The sequence below is a fragment of the Heliangelus exortis genome, chromosome 1, assembly GCF_036169615.1.
Source record: "Heliangelus exortis chromosome 1, bHelExo1.hap1, whole genome shotgun sequence".
Classification (NCBI taxonomy): Eukaryota; Metazoa; Chordata; class Aves; order Apodiformes; family Trochilidae; genus Heliangelus; species Heliangelus exortis.
In genome coordinates this window covers 27391366-27410710 of record NC_092422.1, presented here as the reverse complement: position 1 = coordinate 27410710, position 19345 = coordinate 27391366, and the positions used below count along the sequence as shown (strand labels likewise).

The following is a 19345-nucleotide window of genomic DNA, read 5'->3' as shown; positions in this document are numbered from 1 at the left end:
GAAACTGAAAGCCACTCGCCCTCCTGGCTACCAGGAGTTTCTCTTCTGGCAGAAAACTGGGGTTGGCTCTGCCAAAATCACCAACAGATTTCTGTCATTCCAAGTAATACATGAGGGTTTAGATAATTATGTCAGTGCCACAGATTTTATTTTATTTTATTTTATTTTATTTTATTTTATTTTATTTTATTTTATTTTATTTTATTTTATTTTATTTTATTTTATTTTTTAATGTTGGATTGAGCATACTCTGTGAATCCCTGGCATTGCTGCATCAGTGTGAAAGGAATAGGGCTCCTTCTATTTGAAGAGGCAACAGTGCTCCAGGCTACAAAAGATAACTGTGCTTTTTAATTCAAGCTTACAGCCGTGACAGCAGTGCAGGGGGTCTCTCTGCTGCAAATATGCTCAACCTGCATTGACTGATGGTTGTTATATCTGAAACCTCATAGGTTGCCATGGGGAATGTGCCAGAATAAACATCTCTGCTTACTACAGTGGCTCAAAAGGCTGAGATGCAGCTAGATGTAAACACCTGGGCTGATAGTTAATATTTCTGGGGTTTTTGTCAGACTCTCACCAAGTGCTGGTCTTGGTTTGCTAATAATTATAGTTACATTTTTGAGTCATATCAAGCCCTGGGAATGCACATTGAGGTCCTGAAGGGAGGAGAAATCCTTGTAGATAATGAGGAGGGAACAAGGCCACTCACTCTTCACCTTCCCTTTACATCTAACTTTTACATTAAACAGTTTAGGCAGAAATTATAAGATTTCTATGCAGATCATTAGGAGCCCATATTGGGATGGAGACAATGACATATGAACATATTTTGTAAATCTTGTAGAAATGCAATTCAGGAAGACAAATGCAGCTATTAAAATGTCACATCTTAGATATATTTGACCAATATGCACACATTATTTGTAGGTGTAGTTTTTGGAAGTTACTTAGAGCATTAAAATAGCAATAAATCCCTCATAGTAAGTATTATTTAGCACCTATATTTCAGTTCTTTCCCCAAAAGGATGCCAAGGAGAGAAACAATGAATTAGAGGGCAGCTGCCTTTCATCAGCTCTCCCTAATTGCTGCCCTGGTTGCATTCCTGTGATATTGGCAGGGGACCTCTGCAAAGGCCACAGTGATGAAAGATGCTGTGGTGATGGGTGAAACACCAGCAGCAACCTGGATAACTGTGACAAGCATGGTTTTGAACCAGCCTGTCACAGCTATGACTTCCCAAGGTGTCAGGCCTGCCCAGGGCTCAAGGAATCATCTTTTTTAACCCATCTGTGAGAAGCCAAAAACAGAGGAAGGACTCCACAGCAGATACCATCTGCTAATGGAGCTGGGGCCACAGGTTGGATTGCTTCAGACATAGTCTGGCTACCACCTCTCCTTTTCTCTGTACCTTGAAAAATAGCAGGTAACATCATGTCAATCCCTTTCTGAACACTGAGTTGTAACTACATTTTTTTTCTGAAGCCAGGGCATCTGCTCTACTCCATGATCTGCCCTACACCATGGCACCAGGGGTCCTTCCCTGTCACCTACACACTCACCGTTCTCTCCTGCAGCATTTTCCTTATGGCATTCAGCAAAGGTTGTGCCCTGGTCCTACAAATCCCCTCTTGAGCAGCAGGGAGCCTGCGGAGGGAAAAACAAAGAACCCAATTCTCTCACTTTTGGATTTAGCAGACACGAGTCCTGTAAAGAGCACTGGTGGCTGGTTTTGTTGCACTTGAGTTTCTTGGTGGCAAGTTTGGCAGGTATACTTTAATTTTGGACCATTCTAATGAGCCTCAATAGTAGTTTTCCCCAGGAAACATGGGCATGGCTTTGCTTGGACTTTTTCAGGACTGCTGCTTTTCCTTTCTCCAACCTGTCCTTGAAATGATGGGGGTGTATGTAAGAAACCACATGTTATGGCATAAAAATGCCTGATCTCAGCTTATGCAGATAAGAAGCATATTTAAGCCAAATGCCAAGAACATCCCCTCTGCTTTTGGTATTGTTTTCAACTGGGGAGAAAGTAGGAAGATTAAAGATTAAATTGTCTCCTTTAGCCACCATACATCAGTCTGTCTGAGCAATGAGTGTGGGTGGTACAAGCCATGCCCATCACCTTCAGCCTCTTAACACAGATGCCAAAGACTTTCTAAATGTCCTCAACCCAGCAGGGAAGCTCTGATAAACAATGAAAACATTTGCCATGAATCACATATTTATTATTTTAAAGAGAAGACAGTGTCCTCTGAAATTGCTGAGGGATGCAAGTCACCCTCTTAAAATCATTCACAGCTCTTGGTGCAACACAGGAGGAAAAGGTTAAATGAGCAGCAACACTTGCTGAATTATGTGCCAAAACTGTTTCACAACAGTATGAGTGTTTCAGTATACTGAGTGTCACCTGGTGATGGGCACAGCAAACTGCTGACAATGTTGGATTTTAGGTGAGCTTACAAGGAAAACACCGAAGCAGAGGGATTGTTCCTGGTGCAGAGCAAACATCAGCGTGTCTGGGAAAGAAACCACCACTGCATTTTTGTGCCTCTTCTGGGTGAGAAAAAATGAAGTTTGGCAAAAATCCCACAGTTTTACCATACTTTGATAACTACATGCTGTTATCTTTGCTAAGCTGAGAACATGAGGTTTACCCAAGAGAAAAGGACCCTCTGCAGGTTTCCACACTGCTATGGATTAACATTCTTCATCGGATGCTTCCCTAAAAAGCATTGCCTCCTCCTCTACATTTTTTTCCCTGTGAGAACAGGGACCTCTGCCCAGGCAGAGGGTTTGGCCACACAGTTCTCCAGGCAGGATGTGGACCATGCAGCCCATCCCAGGCCTCCAGCAAAGTCACCCTGCAGTGAGAAGAGGGGACATGGCCCCAGCTGTATTTCTGCAAGCACGTGTCTGGCAGCCACCCGGATAAACTTATGAGCTTAGGGTTGTGTAAAGTTGTTTCCTTGATGGATCATCCCATAAAACCACCAAGGGATCCTGAGGCAATCTGACACCTGTAGTCGGCTGGAGGAGCAGCTATTGCTTTCTTTGCAAGGCAACTTGGCAGAGGAGGGCAGGGTATTTTTACCCCCATGCTTTTTCCTCTCCTCCTGGTCATGGCAGGTTATTTGGCAGTTGTTTAAACTGGCTAGAAAACTGTTGGTTTTCTTTTGAAGGAAGATGATCTTAAGGCTGTGGGGATAGAAAGGAGGAGGAAAGGGCAGGGCTGTGTAAAACCATGCTGTGTCTGTTAAAGGGATTTAACCACTCACATCCCTGTTAGGGAAGTGCTGAAGAGGGTGAGTCTGGTTTAAGCTGGAGGAGGGTCTCAGTGGTCTCTGCCATCACGGGGATCCTGCAGCAATCCCTCTCCAGATGATGCTTACAGGGTGTGCTCAGTGGGGTGGCAGCTCCAGCCCACACTCTGTCCTCCTTGTCCCCCCCTCCTCTCCCATTCACACTTATTTGGATACAACAGAGCATTGCCCCAGAGCCAGAGACCTCCACCCCAAGGATGTACAATGCTCTCTGTCCTCTCCAGCATGCTGGAGATGAGGGGCAGCCAGTTCTGGGCCAACATGGTGGCCTGGGATATGTGGTGGCCATGGTGGCTTTAAGGTGCCACACTCCTGTCCTCAGAGGGAGCTCTTGTGGCCTGCTGCAAAGATGAGAGGCAGAGCTTAAGGCATAGAGGAAATTCTGGATACCCTGAGCTGATGTGCTGGGTCACTCCAGGTTGTAAGACACCAGGTTGGATGAGCTCTGATGGGTTTGTGCAGGTACAAGGAGCACCACTGCAGAATGTAGGGCTGTGGATTTCGCACCAAGAGCCCGCTGGCCCTGAGCAGGATGTTGGGACATAGAGAGAGAGGTTGATCCCTTAGGGAGCTGGGACTGCACAAGTAATTGGGGAGGCTGAAAGCTGAACTCAGGTGGCATCATTTGTGCCAAAGAACCCATAGTCAGCCCTTGTTTTGGAAATGCTGCAGTGCTCATTTCATCTGAGGCAGAAAAATCTCTTCCAGCCTGGATAAGGTAACATCAATCAATCAGCACTGGAGCGTATGATTTAATGCCTATTTGCTGGTTTGCTTTAAATATTTAAAAATAACTACCCAAGAAATTATTTGTCTCTTTTTTTACATCCTAACTGTGGAACACAATATTCCCCTGCTGATGGATTTGTAATTTAATCTGTTAGTTAATTCTTTCTCAATATTGACTTTTCAAGAAGCAAAACGAGTACCAAGACAAATAGCAAAAAAGGCTGAGTGAAGAATATTTACACTATTGTTTGCCATATGTTACTCTTTGCCAAGCCATCACCATCCTTGTTACTATGCATATTATGACTGATCATTAGCAGTGCAATGTCCATCTTCAGGAATGCCCCCAGCTTATTCCTCAGGCCTCACCTCCACAACTGATCTGTCCTGGGGAGTTAATTGCTGTGAAATTCATTTACAGATGATGCACAGAAGCGTCAGAATATATGGAAATGAACTAAAGATGAGAAAATGAAGAGTTGGCAAATGAATATTCAGTTAAGATAAGACACTTTTCTTGTTATTTTATTGCGTCTTTCCCTGGAGGGAGCGCAGACTTAAAATGTCCTTGTTAGTATGTCTGCATGCTTTAGAAAACAGAAATTGCAGAATGCTTCTATTTCAGTTTTTACATTTTCCTGTCTCAGTCTCTATTTAGGGTTTTTGCCTGTCTGTATTAACTATCAGTCTTAGGATGACAAGGATGGCTTAGCACAGCTGCCTGTGCTCTCCAGACTCAAACTGAAGATAAAACCCTTTCTTAGATCTCTGGTTATATTTCTGATTCTCACTAAATCTAAACATTTTGCTGGTCTTAGAGTGGTGAGCACATCTGTCCAGCTGCCACACTGCACACGATCCCTTCAGGGTCCCACAGCAGCCAACAGCTGTTCTGCAGTGGAAGGTACCTTTTGGGGTGCACCCAACCAATGTCCTGCTCCAGAGGAGTCAGTGGCTCTGCTTAACTCAGCTCACAGCTTCTGAGCCTAAATCCAGAGTTGTGAACCTAGAAATCCTGCCCAAGCTGCTGCTGAAGCTTGGAGAAGGTTCAGACTTTGGGACATGGCATTGATGCACAGAAAGGAGGAGCAGCCCATAGCCAGCAGCCTGCAGCCCAGTGAAGCCCACCCTGAAGGGCCTGGGGCACAGAGACCTGCTTTGGGTGATGCTTCATTGCACTGAATGCAGCTCCTTGTCCCACTGAACATCATCCTTCTCCTGTCTTGGTCAGATCTGCATTACCACAGGGTTACCCTAGTCTGGAGAGGGCAGATGCACTTGCATCAGACACCAGCAAGTGGGGTAAACTGAAGGATGCCCTTCTACCCTCACATAGGGAATGTGACCCAGAGCAGAGCCCCAGGCCTGCCATTGCTAAAGGTCTCCCTGTTCATCACATCAAAGCTCCTCCAAGACCCCCTCTCCATCCCCATCTGTGGTACATGAACACCAAGCATCCATCTCTGGGTGCAGGCTTTGTTTCTTGGACAAGGGAAAAGGTTAGTGTGAAAAATGTCTTACCTGAGTTTAAAAAGAATGACTCAAGTATATTGCATAACTGTAATATATCTTTATAAATGTAAATATATGTACCTAGTGTAGATGTATAGATTTGTATTTGTTATTCTATAATACCAATATGAGGAATATAGAAATGCTCTGCATGTATAGATACACATTTATGTAATCTGTATAATTTTTGTTTATATATACACATTATATATGACATGCATTTGCTAATGTTACCATTTGCATTTTATATACCTTGTGCTGCACTTTCAGTCATGGCTGGAGAGGCTTTGACATTGTGAAGAGTTCATCTTTGAAGCACAGTGGGCAGAAAGGCAAGCCACAACCCAGCTCCACTTGGTTGCACTGGCCCCAAGGAGTACCCCAAATTCCATCTGAAAATGTCATTTTGAGGTTTTGCTAAGAGAGATGCAGAGGTTTTTACAGGTGGGATGGGTGGTTTTGCAGTGAAGCCCCTGTACCCATGCAATGGGGTAGCCCAGGCACTGAGTGTGCTGGGCCATTGCTAGAAGGCACAGACATTCATGGAAGAGGAGAAAGGATGATGGAAAACACCAAGGGAACTTGAACCATGCTGGTGCTTGCCCAGGGGTGGGATTCCTGATGCTACAACCCATTTGCCACCACATGCTGCAAAGTGGTGCATGGCAGCAGGGCCACAGGGAGGCAAAAACTAAAAACCTGCAAGACAAAACTGAAAAACTCCCACCAAGAAGAGGGAGAATGGCCCCAAAGTGTTGTCTTCTCTGTGAGAAGCATGCAGTAGTGTTGCCTGTGCAAGGGGCAAGCTCTGCTCCTGGCAGTGCATTCCCAGTCCCATTCGACTGCAGACCCCACGTGGGAGCTGCCTGGAAAGAGTGTGGCTGGTGACAGCCAGGTCTGCCTCCAGTAACCTGCCTGAGCTGGTCTGCTGGTAGCAGAGGGAAAACATCTGGCTGAGATGGAGGAAAACCCATAACTGCTGAGCCACGTGCAAAGTTCCTGTTGGTTTCTCAAAAACTTGCCCATGCAGAGCTGTCTGGGGAGGCTCTGCCGTGCTTGGAGGGAGAGGGCAATAATCTCCCCTGTCAGTGAGTACTCAGATTTGTGTACATCCCCATGCCTTCCCCTAAAAGGGCTTTCCATACAGAAACTGCAGAGCTGAAGAGATCCTCTGCAATTAGGGGAGAAGCTATCTCTCTTTCAGCTAACAGAAGAAAAAGAGCCACATGAAACTGTGCATTGTTAACGTGCTTCAGCTTAGTCACTGTGGAGGGTAATAAACAAGGCAGACTTGGTTGGGATAAAAAAAGCATCGAGTGTGGTGAGATTATGAAACAATAGGTACTGATAGAGAGGCAGACCAGAGCCAACTGCAGAGCAGAAGCTTTACTGAATGCCTGGGTTTGAATGAATACTAATGATAATCATGGGCTACATGGCAATTCGTTTAAATAATGTGCCTCCTGCTTCCTCCCAGCCCAGCAGAATGAGTCCGTACATGTTAATTGCTTCATTTCGAAGAGAAAGCTCCTCTCTGTGCAGCAATGTTACTTTTTTTTTTGTTTTCTGTTTATTTACACTGCCCTTTTTCCAAGCCTTTTTGCTGTCTATACAGGCATCTGCTGCTGTCCTTTTGCATTTCAAACAAAGGTGTTTGCATCCAGGCTCTGGAGCTGTTACAGGGAATTTCTCAAGGATAGGGAGAAAGAAGTGATTGCTGCCCAAAATGAGACAGATTTCAGGAGGGACGAGGAGTTTGTGAGAATGGGCTGCCCAGGGAGGTGGTGGATTCTCTGTCCCTGGAGGTTTTTAAGAAGAGACTGGATGTGGCACTCAGTGCCATGGGCTGGTAGCCACGGTGGCAGTGGATCAAGGGTTGGGCTTGATGATCTCAGAGGTCCTTCCCAACCCGGGTGATTCTGTGATTCTGTAATCTAAATACCAGATGTAAGAACCTCAGCACCACAAATCCTCTGAACTTTGTGAAGGGCTGGGGCAGGCTCCAGCTCAACCCTCTTAGGAGTCCTGATCCTTTCCAAGCAAAAACTGGTGTGAAGTCTCAAAGCACACTCAGGAATGTGTCACGTAAAATTAACACTGAGTGCATTTGCTGGGCATGCACACTGGAAAGGTTGGCATGCTAAAAATAGGTTTATTAAGATCAATAATAATAATAACCACAAATAGAATAATACTACATATAATACTACTACATACACTGCTATTAATAATAATAATAATAATACTATATAGTAGCAATGAAGAATAATAATAGTAATAGTAATTATTATTATTTTAAGAAAAACAAAACAAGGTTTTAGCAAGATTCCTCACTGGTTACATGCCAGTTCATTGCTGAAGCAGAAGTGAGCTCTGCCAAGCAGCTGCACTACCAGAGAATCCAAGGGAGCAGAAGCAGAGCAATATTTCTGGGCACCTGTAGCCAGGCCTGGTGTTGCTGCTGCTGGACTTCAGTCCTGGGTTTTCTCTCCCTGCTCGCTCCCTTTCAGTTTTCCCCCAAGAGCCTTTCTCTAAGGGTGATTAAAAACCAGTATTGATGCAATTTATTTATTTAGTGTCTATGTGAAAAAGGAATGGGGAATGCAATCCCAGCTGCTTTTGCTCACAGGAGGTTACAGGTGCAAATTAACATCCTCTGAGTTGTATTTCCTCTCATGTGGCCTGTGTTCCCATCTGACTGCAACTCTGTCCTCTCCTACAGGCTGCTACATTAGCTCATGTCATTTGTAGAGGTTTTTCAAGAAGGTTTTTATGGGGCTTGTTTCAAAAAGTGTTTGTGAAGGTCACCCTGTCCCAAAACAGCATATTCCCCAGAACACTTGATACTCAGGCTTATCACTTAGCTTGGGTATTTAATTTTCTACCAAAGCCTGATGATTAAAATGCTGCTCTCACACTGGGATATTTATGAAAGGGTTACCATCATTGGAAAAATTAATTGGAATATATAGGAAAAAACCAGGCCTGCTTATTGCAAGTGCAAATATTGTTGCTAGCAGCTATTTTCCTAGGTCCTATGGACTACCAGAAAGAAGATAGGATTGCAATTTGTTGCCTACAATTTGAAAAAAAAATGTTTTCTTCTTCATTAGCATAATTAACAGCATTAAGTATCGAATTCCAGCAGCTACATATTCAAATGGTACCACAGATCTACACACAATACTGTTTGTGACTATTAAATATTATTTGGAATAAGGCTTTTATAGATGGTAGTGCACATTGCAGTGGGTCATGTTCTGAAGGGGGGGCTACAAGAAAGCTGGGGTTGGGCTTTTTACATGGGTGTGTAAAGAGAGGAGAAGGGGCAATGGTTTCAGGCTTGAAGAAGGGAGATTTAGGTTGGACATTAGGAAGAAAATCTTTAATTTTAGGGTGGTGAGACACTGGCACAGGTTGCCCAAGGAAGCTGTGGCTGCCCCATCCCCGGCAGTGTTCAAGGCCAGGTTGGATGGGGCTGTGAGCAACCTGGTCTGGTGGGAGGTGTCCCTGCCCATGCAGGGGGGTTGGAATTGGATGATCTTTAAGGTCCCTTCCAACCCAACCCATTCTGTGATTCTGTGATCTGCAGACGTATGAGGGATTCCTTAGGAGGGGAGAAGGACCATTCCCTACGCTGGGTCCAGAAGCTCATTACAAAGATCAGCTTCCTCCTAGCTACAGGACTGAAGGTGCTCCACAGAGCTGGATCCCCCCAACCCTGCACTGTCCCAGTGTTCAAATTGCACTGAAAAAAAAATAAAACCAGGCTGGTTCCAAGTTTTACAAACTTTTAAGCTACAACAAATGAATGCCTTTAGAAGAACCTATTTTTGCACGCACCTGAATCTCTCTTTTTTTTTTTTTTTTTTCTTCATGGTTTGTGTTTGTTTTCACTTATGTATTGAAAAAAAATGCAGGTACTTGTCAGTGAAAGAGAGGTGGTTTTATGTGGCTTACAAGACAAATGGGTGCACAATGTGTCCCACCACAGTCACTCTGCAAACCTGCAAGGCAGGGGGCTTGCCCTTGCTCCTCTTTGAGATGAAAGCTGTGGCCGTACAGCCAGGCTTGTTGGAACTGGAATTAGGAACATTTTATCTTTTCAATAGACTGAAAAGAAAAATGCCTTCAATTGTAAGACCTGGCTCCATCAAAACACATTAGAAAAGGATTTACCAAAACTAACAAAAGCTGTCTCTGCTGTGGATCGACAGCCTAGAATTAGTCTGAAATATGTGGCTCAGCAAAACAGTTCTGCTCCTGACAGACGTGCAGGCCCAGTCCAAACACAAAAGTTGTTTTACTTTCATTCTTCTAGTACTATATAATCCCCACATCTCTTTCTGTCCTCACCTGGAGTGGAAGCAGATAATTCAGAAAAAAAATAACAGTAGTGTAACATATCCATGAAAAAGGGAGAAATGCATTATTATACCAAAGTACCTGTGTATGCCACTCTGAATTACACATCTGTAAGTGTTGTAGAAAAATCCACCCCTCTCCCAAGCCCTCCAGGCTTTTTCTTGAACAACAGAAAAATGGTGTATTGGGTTATAACTACAGATCATACTTTTCCCCCAGTGTTTGTAGTTGGATCTGTTCCCAGGTCTGGACAGCTCATGAGATTTTTCTGGAATCCTAGTGCCAACACAAGGAGAGCATAAGCATGGACATCCCTGTTGATGTCAATGTGGACTTTAAAGTCAATTATGGGAATATTTCTTGAGTCTTTCCAAAGACCCTGAAATTGCTGTACAAGTGCTATATGCCCCTTGCTTGTTTTCCAGAAGTGGGGATTGAAACAGTCCCTCTGCTACTGCTGAATACCTTTTTCCAAAGACTTTCTTGGGAATGGGCTGCAGACTGAGTGATGCTTTCTAGAAAGCTGCATGGGTCATAGCTGACCACTACTCTTTGGGGTGGGAATAGTTTGGTGATTCTTCGTCTGTCTTGCATACACTATTTATTTATTTATACTTTGGCCAGGACATGGGTTAACCAGGATTTTCTGCAGCTTGCAGGGTTTCAAACCCCCTACTTCTAGGACAACCCATTAACAAACAGGGTTCTTCTCTGGGCAAGGGTCTCACTTCACATCTCAGGTCTTGTGCTGAAACTTGTTTTGTGGTTTGCATGGCACAGGTGCTGGGTAATTACAGGTCATACAAGAAAGCACTATCACACCCCTGCTGTCTGTTGTGGTCTTCCCAACAAATCCATTTCTGGCTGCCACTGGATCATGTGTTGGATGCTGTGTGTTGGGTGCTGGATGCTGGGCTGAGCAGACTTCTGGCTTCACCCAATATGGATGTTTTATTTTAAAGAACAAAACTAGTGAGCAATAATAATATTGAATAATAATAAAGAACAAAACTAGTGAGCAATGCAACCTAAATACTTACAAAAACAAAACAACAAAAAAAAAAAGCACCTCTTTGTGGCATTTCAAAGATCATGGGGTGGCTACTGGTAGTTAAAAGAAGAGTTAGAGTGATTCAGGATGCTTTGAGCCATCTTCAAGTCCTAAGCAATAACCACCAGTGCTCTGGTGGTTACATCTCCAGGCAAAAGCTGTCATGAGTGAACAAGTGAACAAATTTATGCCAGATCCTGCTCCATCGACAGCTTGGTAGGAGGGATTTGCATGATTTACATCCTGCCACCAATGTAAATAAGCCAATCAGTGTCTTTTAGCTTTTTCAGGCAATTTAACACTGCAGGCTAGGAGTAACTCAACAAATATGTTACCCCTAGCCAGGGGGCAGGACTCCCTGACACTCTGGGTGCCTTTCCCAAGTTTCTCACAGCTTGGGAAAGGGGAAAAGGCAGTCTTGCTGCCAGTCATTTGCTACTGCCTGGATTTGTGTAATGATGTTTCTAGAGCAGGGTGACCTTGTTTTAACCTGATGGGACTGGGAATGTGTATGGCCAAGGGAAAGGAAACCCACACTGGGCAAGAGGCTAACTGGGAGCTATAGGGAGGCCGACTGTGTCTGGATCAGATCAGCACAGTCCAGCTTTGACTCCTCCTGCTTGGCTCTTCTCTGGGTGCCATCCTGCTTGCAGCTCTGCTCAGTCATTGCAACCACAGCATCTTTGTGTACAGCAAAAGCAGTTTTGCTGAGAAATTAGGACTTGTATTTATTTCTCTCCTCAGAGGATAAGGAAACCAGGACCAGGTGAAAGCACTGTGGCTAGGTAGGGCACTGAGCTCACTAGGAGAATGTGTCAGGACATATTTTCAGGAGCTCATGGACACAAAGAAGAGGAGCTTGGCTGCAGGCCAGCCCAACTCCTCATGAAGACAAGATCTGCAGACCAAGAAAGGAACCCGGCACCGACTGCTGCAGCTTAACTTACTCTTAAGTGCAAAATTACTTTAGGCTCTAGGAGGAATTTACCAATCAGGCCAACACCAGCAGCTGCACATCCTTCTGCACCAATGCAACGAGGTATAAATTATGTGCCTTGCCACATTCAGAGACAGGAAAATAAGGAAGGAAGAGAAACAAAGGGGAGAAACAGAGATGGCCCTAAAAGGGAATTTACTTTCTTACAGAGCAATCCTGAAAGCAGCAATCAGGTACTAAACAATAAAGCACAGCTAAGCAGTTCAGTGCTGTACAAGGTCACAGTCAACCTCCCCCCACAACCACCCTCAGTGGGAGGCTCACGGTGGAGCAACGGATGCAGAGCAGAATTGACATCCCAACCTGGAGGATCCAGCCATTTCCCCAGGATGGATCTGACATCCCTGGCTAAGCTTAGGAGGAAAACAAAGGGTGAGGGAACAGAAACAATATTATTCTGATTCTGGGGAGGAGAACAAAAAGCAGTGGTGTTAAGGACTGCTTCACAACGGGACAGCTTTATCAGTACCAGAATAGCAAAGTGCTGTCCTGCAAAGCACCTCTAGTGAGGAGAGAGCTATTTCAGTAAAACTGGATTATTTTTTTTTAGCAGAATAACACCCTTCTGGATGCAGAGAACAGCAATGCAGCTACAAGCAACATTTTTGACTGTTTAACACTTTGTAGCCCAGAAGCTGCTTCCTGCCTGCCCGGCTGTGTTAGCTGGGAATATCAGCCCTTCCCTCTCCTTACTGATAGAGCTGGCTGCTTGATTTGATTCAGACTTTCTGTGTGTGACCTGGGGCAAAATGTTTAGGGTAGAGTTCTACCAGAATCCTGCTGGAGTGGGAGAGGTGTGCTTGCCCACCAGTTAGCATCACTGACTCTTCCCTCCCACCCCACTGGGAGAGCAGCAGGAGCAGCAAACACAGAGGATTTTGGTTTTGCCCACTGTTTGGTGCAGCTCTGGCTCTTTCTGGAGCCCCAACTTCCAGCATTGTGCTGATGCTGCTGAGGAGCCTCCAGGCAGCTCAGGCATCTTCCTTACCCCCACCAGCATGGTTCTGCAAAGCAAAGCTTCAGCAATATGTGGAGTTACACTGGAAAAAAAAAGGCCATCTGTCACTACTGCTCACTCTGTTTGAGGAAATGATTCAAGCAGCATCAGCAGAGCTCTTTTGCTGGGTGACATGCATCTCCCACAGGGATTGTGTTGACCACTGCTTTTTATGTAGAGACAAAGTTCCCCAGAATTTGGGAATTGTCAGCTTTGGACAAATAAATGGCTGGCACATCACTTGTTTTAATACCAGTGGGAAAATGGGCCTTTAGAGCAGATGTAGGAAAGATGATGAATTAGATGAAAAAGAAGGATGGAAAGAGGCTATAGGCAGCCCAATCCTCAGTCTCTGGCAAAATAGAGATTCTTAAGATAATTAGATGTCCCTCTCTTTACCGTACAGTCTGAAGGTGTGTTCACACCCCCTACTCAGAGTGCTTTATTTAGGAGTTATAGCTACTACATTCAGATTAGTCATGAGTGATTCAGACTGCTCAGACTTCATTCCTCAGACAATGGAGAGATGGGGTTGTGACAGGCGAGGGTAGAAGCAGCCTGAAGACAGTCCCAGCTGCCTCATACTCCCAAGAGGTGTTCTGACATCCCCCCCCCCAAAGTGGGAAGCACTATTTCCATCCTACATACAGGAAAAGATGACTTTGTCCAGAGCTTGCTACCAACCTGCTTCCACCAGCTTATCTCAATTTTGCCAGAGTTTACTTTGGCCAAGACCCGTGCTTTTCCCACGCAAAATCCTCACCAAACTACTGAAGCCTTTATGCAGTGTAACACTTTTTCACTTTAGAAAAGGGCATAAGTCATCCTATACTGAGTACAAATATTTTAATTCAGAAGGGAATTTAGGTTTCTCAACAATGGGGATTTTAACATCTACTGCTTGCCAATATAGTGAGCGCATCCAAGAAATATGACTCGGGTCTTCATGTTTCTTGAAGCTAGGAACAATCTTGTCTGCTAAACATGCCAGAGTTTTCCATGGATGTGACTTGGCTTCTATTTTTGCTCTCCCTGCATTATCTTGAATTAGATTGCAGGCACAATGCAACCTAAATACTTACAAAAGTATAATTTTTTTTTCTTGACATGTTCTGGAATTCGGGAAAAGTGACATTAGTTTATTTATACATTTCTCTTCACACTGAATTTCAGGCATTTACCATATGACTCCCCATGAGAATGTTCTTGCAATCCTATTTAATCCCCAGCCCACCTCTCTTGACTGCAGCAAAGGAAATTCCAGTGTCCAAGCAACTATTCCTCTTCCCTGGATGTGACAGACCTTTGGACCATGTGGGGAGATAAGAAGCTCTTCTGCTGACTCATCAGTGGGCAGATCAAGTGGGTTTCCTTAGGTTAGGGCTAGAAAAGGGGCTGGGGAAAACTAAAATGTCTGGCTGTTAAATAAAATTTTAAAATAAAATTAAAAAATAATAATAAAATTAAATTAAAAAGAAAATAAACCAAAAATAAAATAAAATACTCTCAAACAAGGAAGGAAATGGTCCTACCAAGAGTTTAGTTTTGCAAGTATTCAACCTGAAAAAAATTCAAAAAATCAAAGGTTTGCCACTGTACATCTGAGACCTCTCCCTAACCCCAACCCTAACCCTCCCCTGAAGAAAATCTAGAAATCTATATCCAAGCTGTCAGTAACCCGAAAAGTATTTTATTGTGGAGCTGTGTGGGGGAAAGAACAGTGAGGAGGATCATTTGGCAATTAGATTTGTTCCAAATATTCTGTCACAGGCCCCCTGCAAATACCTAAGCAGTGCAGTTATGGACATATTTACACAACCAGGTCCCTCACTACAGCAAGAGATAATTGCTAATGCCATTTCCAAAAGAATTGTGTTGAGTCCCAACACATCAGGTATCTGAACACACTAAGTATCTTGGCAGGGCTGGATCCTTGGGCCTGATAGCCTGGGTTCAGGGAGATGTGTAAGAATCAGTGTTTTGCTGATTTGTTTGTGGGCCCTTGCAAAATCCTCTCTGAACCATGAGCTTGATCAGCTGTCAATATACAGAGTAAAATCAACACAAACTGGTAATGAAAATGAGTGAGCACTACAGAAGTGATGTAAAAACTCACTCAGATGAAGTTAATAAATTGACATGTATTGCCAGGACCCTCTTCCTTCTATTGTTTTCACACACAGCTCTATGCATGGCAGTGCATTCCACAGAAAACCTGCAGAAAAGAAAACTGGCATGAATCTTCGTGGAATTCTGTATTCTCATTAACATTTTCACCTGAATAGCACTTCCCACCATCTCTGAATGCTCTTTATAGGCCTGGGAGTAGAACTGCACTCACTGGAATTGAGGGACCCAATGCATGTCACAGATTTCTCTTTGCAGAGCATCTGTGTTACCATTTGGAGAAGAGGAGGCTGAGAGGGGACCTTATCCCTCTCTACAACTACCTGTAAGGAGGCTGCAGGTGGTGGTGCTGGCCTCTTCTTTTGAGTGAACAATGACAGGACTGGAAGAAATGGCCAGAAGTTGCACCAGGGGAGGTTCAGGCCAGATTTGAGGAAAAATTTCTTTGCTGAGAGAGTAGTCAGGCACTGGAATGGGCTGCCCAGGGAGGTGATGGAGTCCCCATTCCTGGAAGTATTTAAAAACCATGTAGATGAGGCACTTCAGGACATGCTCTAGTGGGTGATACAGATATTGATATTTGTATTTTATTCAGTTGGACACAGTGATCTCAGGATCACTGAGGATCTTTTCACACTGTGATGACTTTGTGGTTCTGTATCCTGACATGATTCTTTTCATGGAAGATGAGCATTTCAGGGAATTTCTGACAGGTATTTCTACCTTTGTAATATCTGATTAGGATTTTTAATTCCTTGGAATAATACCACCTGATTTCATCTACTCAGAAAGCACCATAAACAGTTTAAATATTATAAAAATAACAAGTTCGATATTATAAAAATAATAAAAATATGCAACAGTATTAGGTGCCCTGTTAGTTGTATTGATCTGTGGATGAGCAAATAAAGTCTGGTTTAGACTTTGTATCTTGCTGCTACAAGTATAATCTCAAAAGGACTCAGAAAACATACAGGTTCAGTCAATACAAAGTTTTGCACTCAAAGAGATAGGGTGTCAAATTTTAACATTCAAAGCTTTGACAAAACATTTGGGCACAAAAAAATTAGTGGAAATACCTCAAACATTTCACTGGGAAGTATGATTCATTCTTATGAAAATTCATTTGGTACTGGCAAATATATTCCTAAATCTTAACCAAAAATTACTTCATAGTGCAACTTTTATTAGCAGGTATTGCCTCTTGTTTCTCTGGGAAAACATCTGGGTTTATTGCCAGATGCTGAAATGACATACTGAGACTTTCTTTTTACCTGTGCATTGGAGTTAATGATACCCTTTCTTTTCTGATTAACTATCACCACAAAACTTTTTATCAGGTTAAAAAGGTGCTCTCTTTCTGTTTTGATAAATGGAAGGTAGTAATTTTTTATTCACAACTCTCCCTAATTTTGTAGGATTTCCCTGTGTCACCAGTTATAGAACAAGAACTTTTCTGACTTTTACACAAGAGGTGTAGTTACATCAAGCAGTATTACAAATGCATCTTACTGTTTAGGATGAGAAATGAACAACTTTGGAGCTATAACAGCAGAGTCTTTGCAATTTTTTTGTGTGTGTGAATTTAGCAGCTATTTTGAATATTTTATATTTACAAAAATGTTTTCCATTTCAAACACCAGCTTTGATGAAGACAGCCTTCTCTGCATTTTAAAGCAAGTCTACATTAAGCTCAAGGCAGCAGCTTTTACTGTTAAATATTCTTAAACACAGCAGACTTCAAAAAAGTTGTTAGAGAAAGCGATAAGAATTTCCCTAAATTTCCCCATGAACATGAGAAACATAATTCCACAAGATGCACTTTCATCTCAGTAGTCTTTCATGGCAAAGAGCCACTGTTGAAGGCATTGTTGAAAGATATCAAAAGGAAAAAGGACACACGCCTCCCCTTTCCCTTTATATATGTATAATATATATGTGTGTGTATGTAATAATTTCAAGTTTGAAAAGCTGACAAACTTGATTACAGAAACATTATGATATGTGTCAGCCAGTGTAACAACATCATCTCAAGGAATAATTACAAAATGGTTGAGGTTGGAAGGGCTCTCCCGAGGTCATCTGGTCCAAGCTCCCATGCTCAAGAAGAGCCACCTAGAGACAGTTGCCCAGGTCAACATCCAAACAGCTTCTGAATCTCTCCAAGGATGGAGACTTCACAATCAGACTAACCAAGATGTGTCACTGCTCAGTCACCCTACCAGTTAAAGTGTTTCCTGATGTTCAGAGGGAATTCCTATGTTTCAGTTTGTGCCCATTGCTTCTGGTCCTGTCACTGGGCACCACTGGAAAGAGTCTGGCTCCAAATCCTTCCCATTTTGGAGCCTGGCCTCCAAATCTTTTCACCCTCCCTTCAGACATTGATATATATTGATCAGATACCTCTGAGCTTCTGTCTCCAGGCTGAAGAATGACAGCTCTCTCAGCCTCTTCTCAGAGGAGAGGTGCTCCAGAACCTTCACCATCTTTGTTGCACTCTCTCTAGATGCTCCAGTACCTCCATCATCTTCACTGGACTCTATCTAGGATGAACCTGTCTCTGTTGTACCAAGGAGCTAAGAACTGGACACAGCACTCCAGGTGTGGCCTCACCAGTGCTGTGAGGAGGGGAAGAATCACCTCTCTTCACCTCCTGAAAATACTTTGTGTAATGCAGCCGAGGATACCATTAATTTTTTTTTTTTTTTTTCCAGCAAGGACACATTGCTGGCTCATATTCAACTTATTGTCCACCAGGATCCCAAGGTCCTTTTTTGCCACGATGCTTTCCAGCTGAACAGCTGCTCAACATGTACTGGTGCCTGGGGTTGTTCTTCCCCAGCTGCAGGACTGCTGAACTTCATGAGGCTCCTGTCAGCCAATTTCTCCACCCTGTTAAGGTCCCTCTGGATGGCAGCACAAGCCACTTGTACATCAACCACCCCTTCCAGTTTTGTCTTACCTGCAAACTTGCTGAGTGTATACTCTGCACCATTATCCAGATCATTAATGAAGATGTTAATCAGGACTGCATCCAGTATTGACCCCCCAGTACACTGCTAGTCAGTCATCTCCAGCTTCATACCACTAATCACCATCCTCTGAGCGTTCAGAAGTTTTCCAGCCACCTCACTGTTGCTTATCCAGACCACACACCAAGAGCTTTTCTGTAAGGATCTTATGGGAGACAATATCAAAAGTGTTAATGAAGCTGAGGCAGACAACATCTACTGCTCTCCCTTCATCTACCAGGTGAGTCACTTTATCACAGAAGTTCATCAAGTTGGTCAAGTATAACTTCCCTTTGATGAAGTCACACCGAGTGCTCCTGGTGATTTCCTTGTCTTTAATGTGCATGGAGATGGTTTGAGGATTAGTTGCTACATCACTTTCCCAAAGATCAAGGTGAGACTGACCAGTTTGTAGGGCCCAGGGTTCTCCTTAACCTTCTTGAAAATAGGAGTGACATTTGCTTTCCTCCAGTATTCAGGCACTTCTCCAAATCACCATGATTGCTCAAAGGTTGTTGAGAATTGCCTCAGAACGACACTGGCCAACTTCCTCAGCACTTGTGGGTGCATCCTATCAGCACCCAGGGATGCTGAGTTTGCTTAAGTATTCCCTGATTTGATTCTCTTCCACCAGGGGTACATCTTCCATGTTCTACCTTTCTCCCTGGTCTCTGGAATTCCTGAAGCTGAGCAAAGGAAAGCAGTACCTCAGCTTTTTCCATGCCCTGTGTCACTTCATCTCCAACCTCATTCATGAGCAATGGGTGCCCATCTTCCCAATTCTTCCTTTTATCTTCTATGTACATCCAGAAGTCTTTCTTGTAGTCTCTGACATCCCTAGCCAGATTCAATTCCATTTGGGCTTTAACATTCCTAACTCTGTCCCTGGATGGTCAGACAATGTTTCTGTAGCCCTCCTAGCTTACCTCTCTCTGCTTCTACCCTCTGTATGCTTCCTTTTAGTGTCTGAGTTCTGCTAAGAGCTCCCCTGTTTATCCTGGAAGGCCTCCTGGCATTTTTGCATTATTTATTCATTGGAATGGAGAGTTTGGAGGAGGTAGTCTTTGAATATTAACAAGTTTTCTTAGACCACCCACCCTTCCATGGCCTTATCCCATGAGACTCTTCCAAGCAGATCTTTGAAGAGGCCAAAGGCTGCTCTGCCTGAAGTCCAGGGCTGTGAGCTTGCTTTTTATCCTCTTCCCCACCCTCACAATCCTGAACCTCACCAT

The 19345-nt window shown here is 43.7% G+C and overlaps 1 long non-coding RNA gene across 1 annotated transcript; it reads right to left on the bottom strand.

The window, feature by feature from the left end:
- Window positions 1-13804: 13804 nt before the first annotated feature.
- Window positions 13805-18794, bottom strand: LOC139793927 (uncharacterized). Its single transcript, XR_011724879.1, has 2 exons — window positions 14508-18794; window positions 13805-14393 (listed from the first exon to the last, which is right to left on the bottom strand). It is a non-coding gene; the product is annotated as an uncharacterized lncRNA (long non-coding RNA).
- Window positions 18795-19345: the final 551 nt, after the last annotated feature.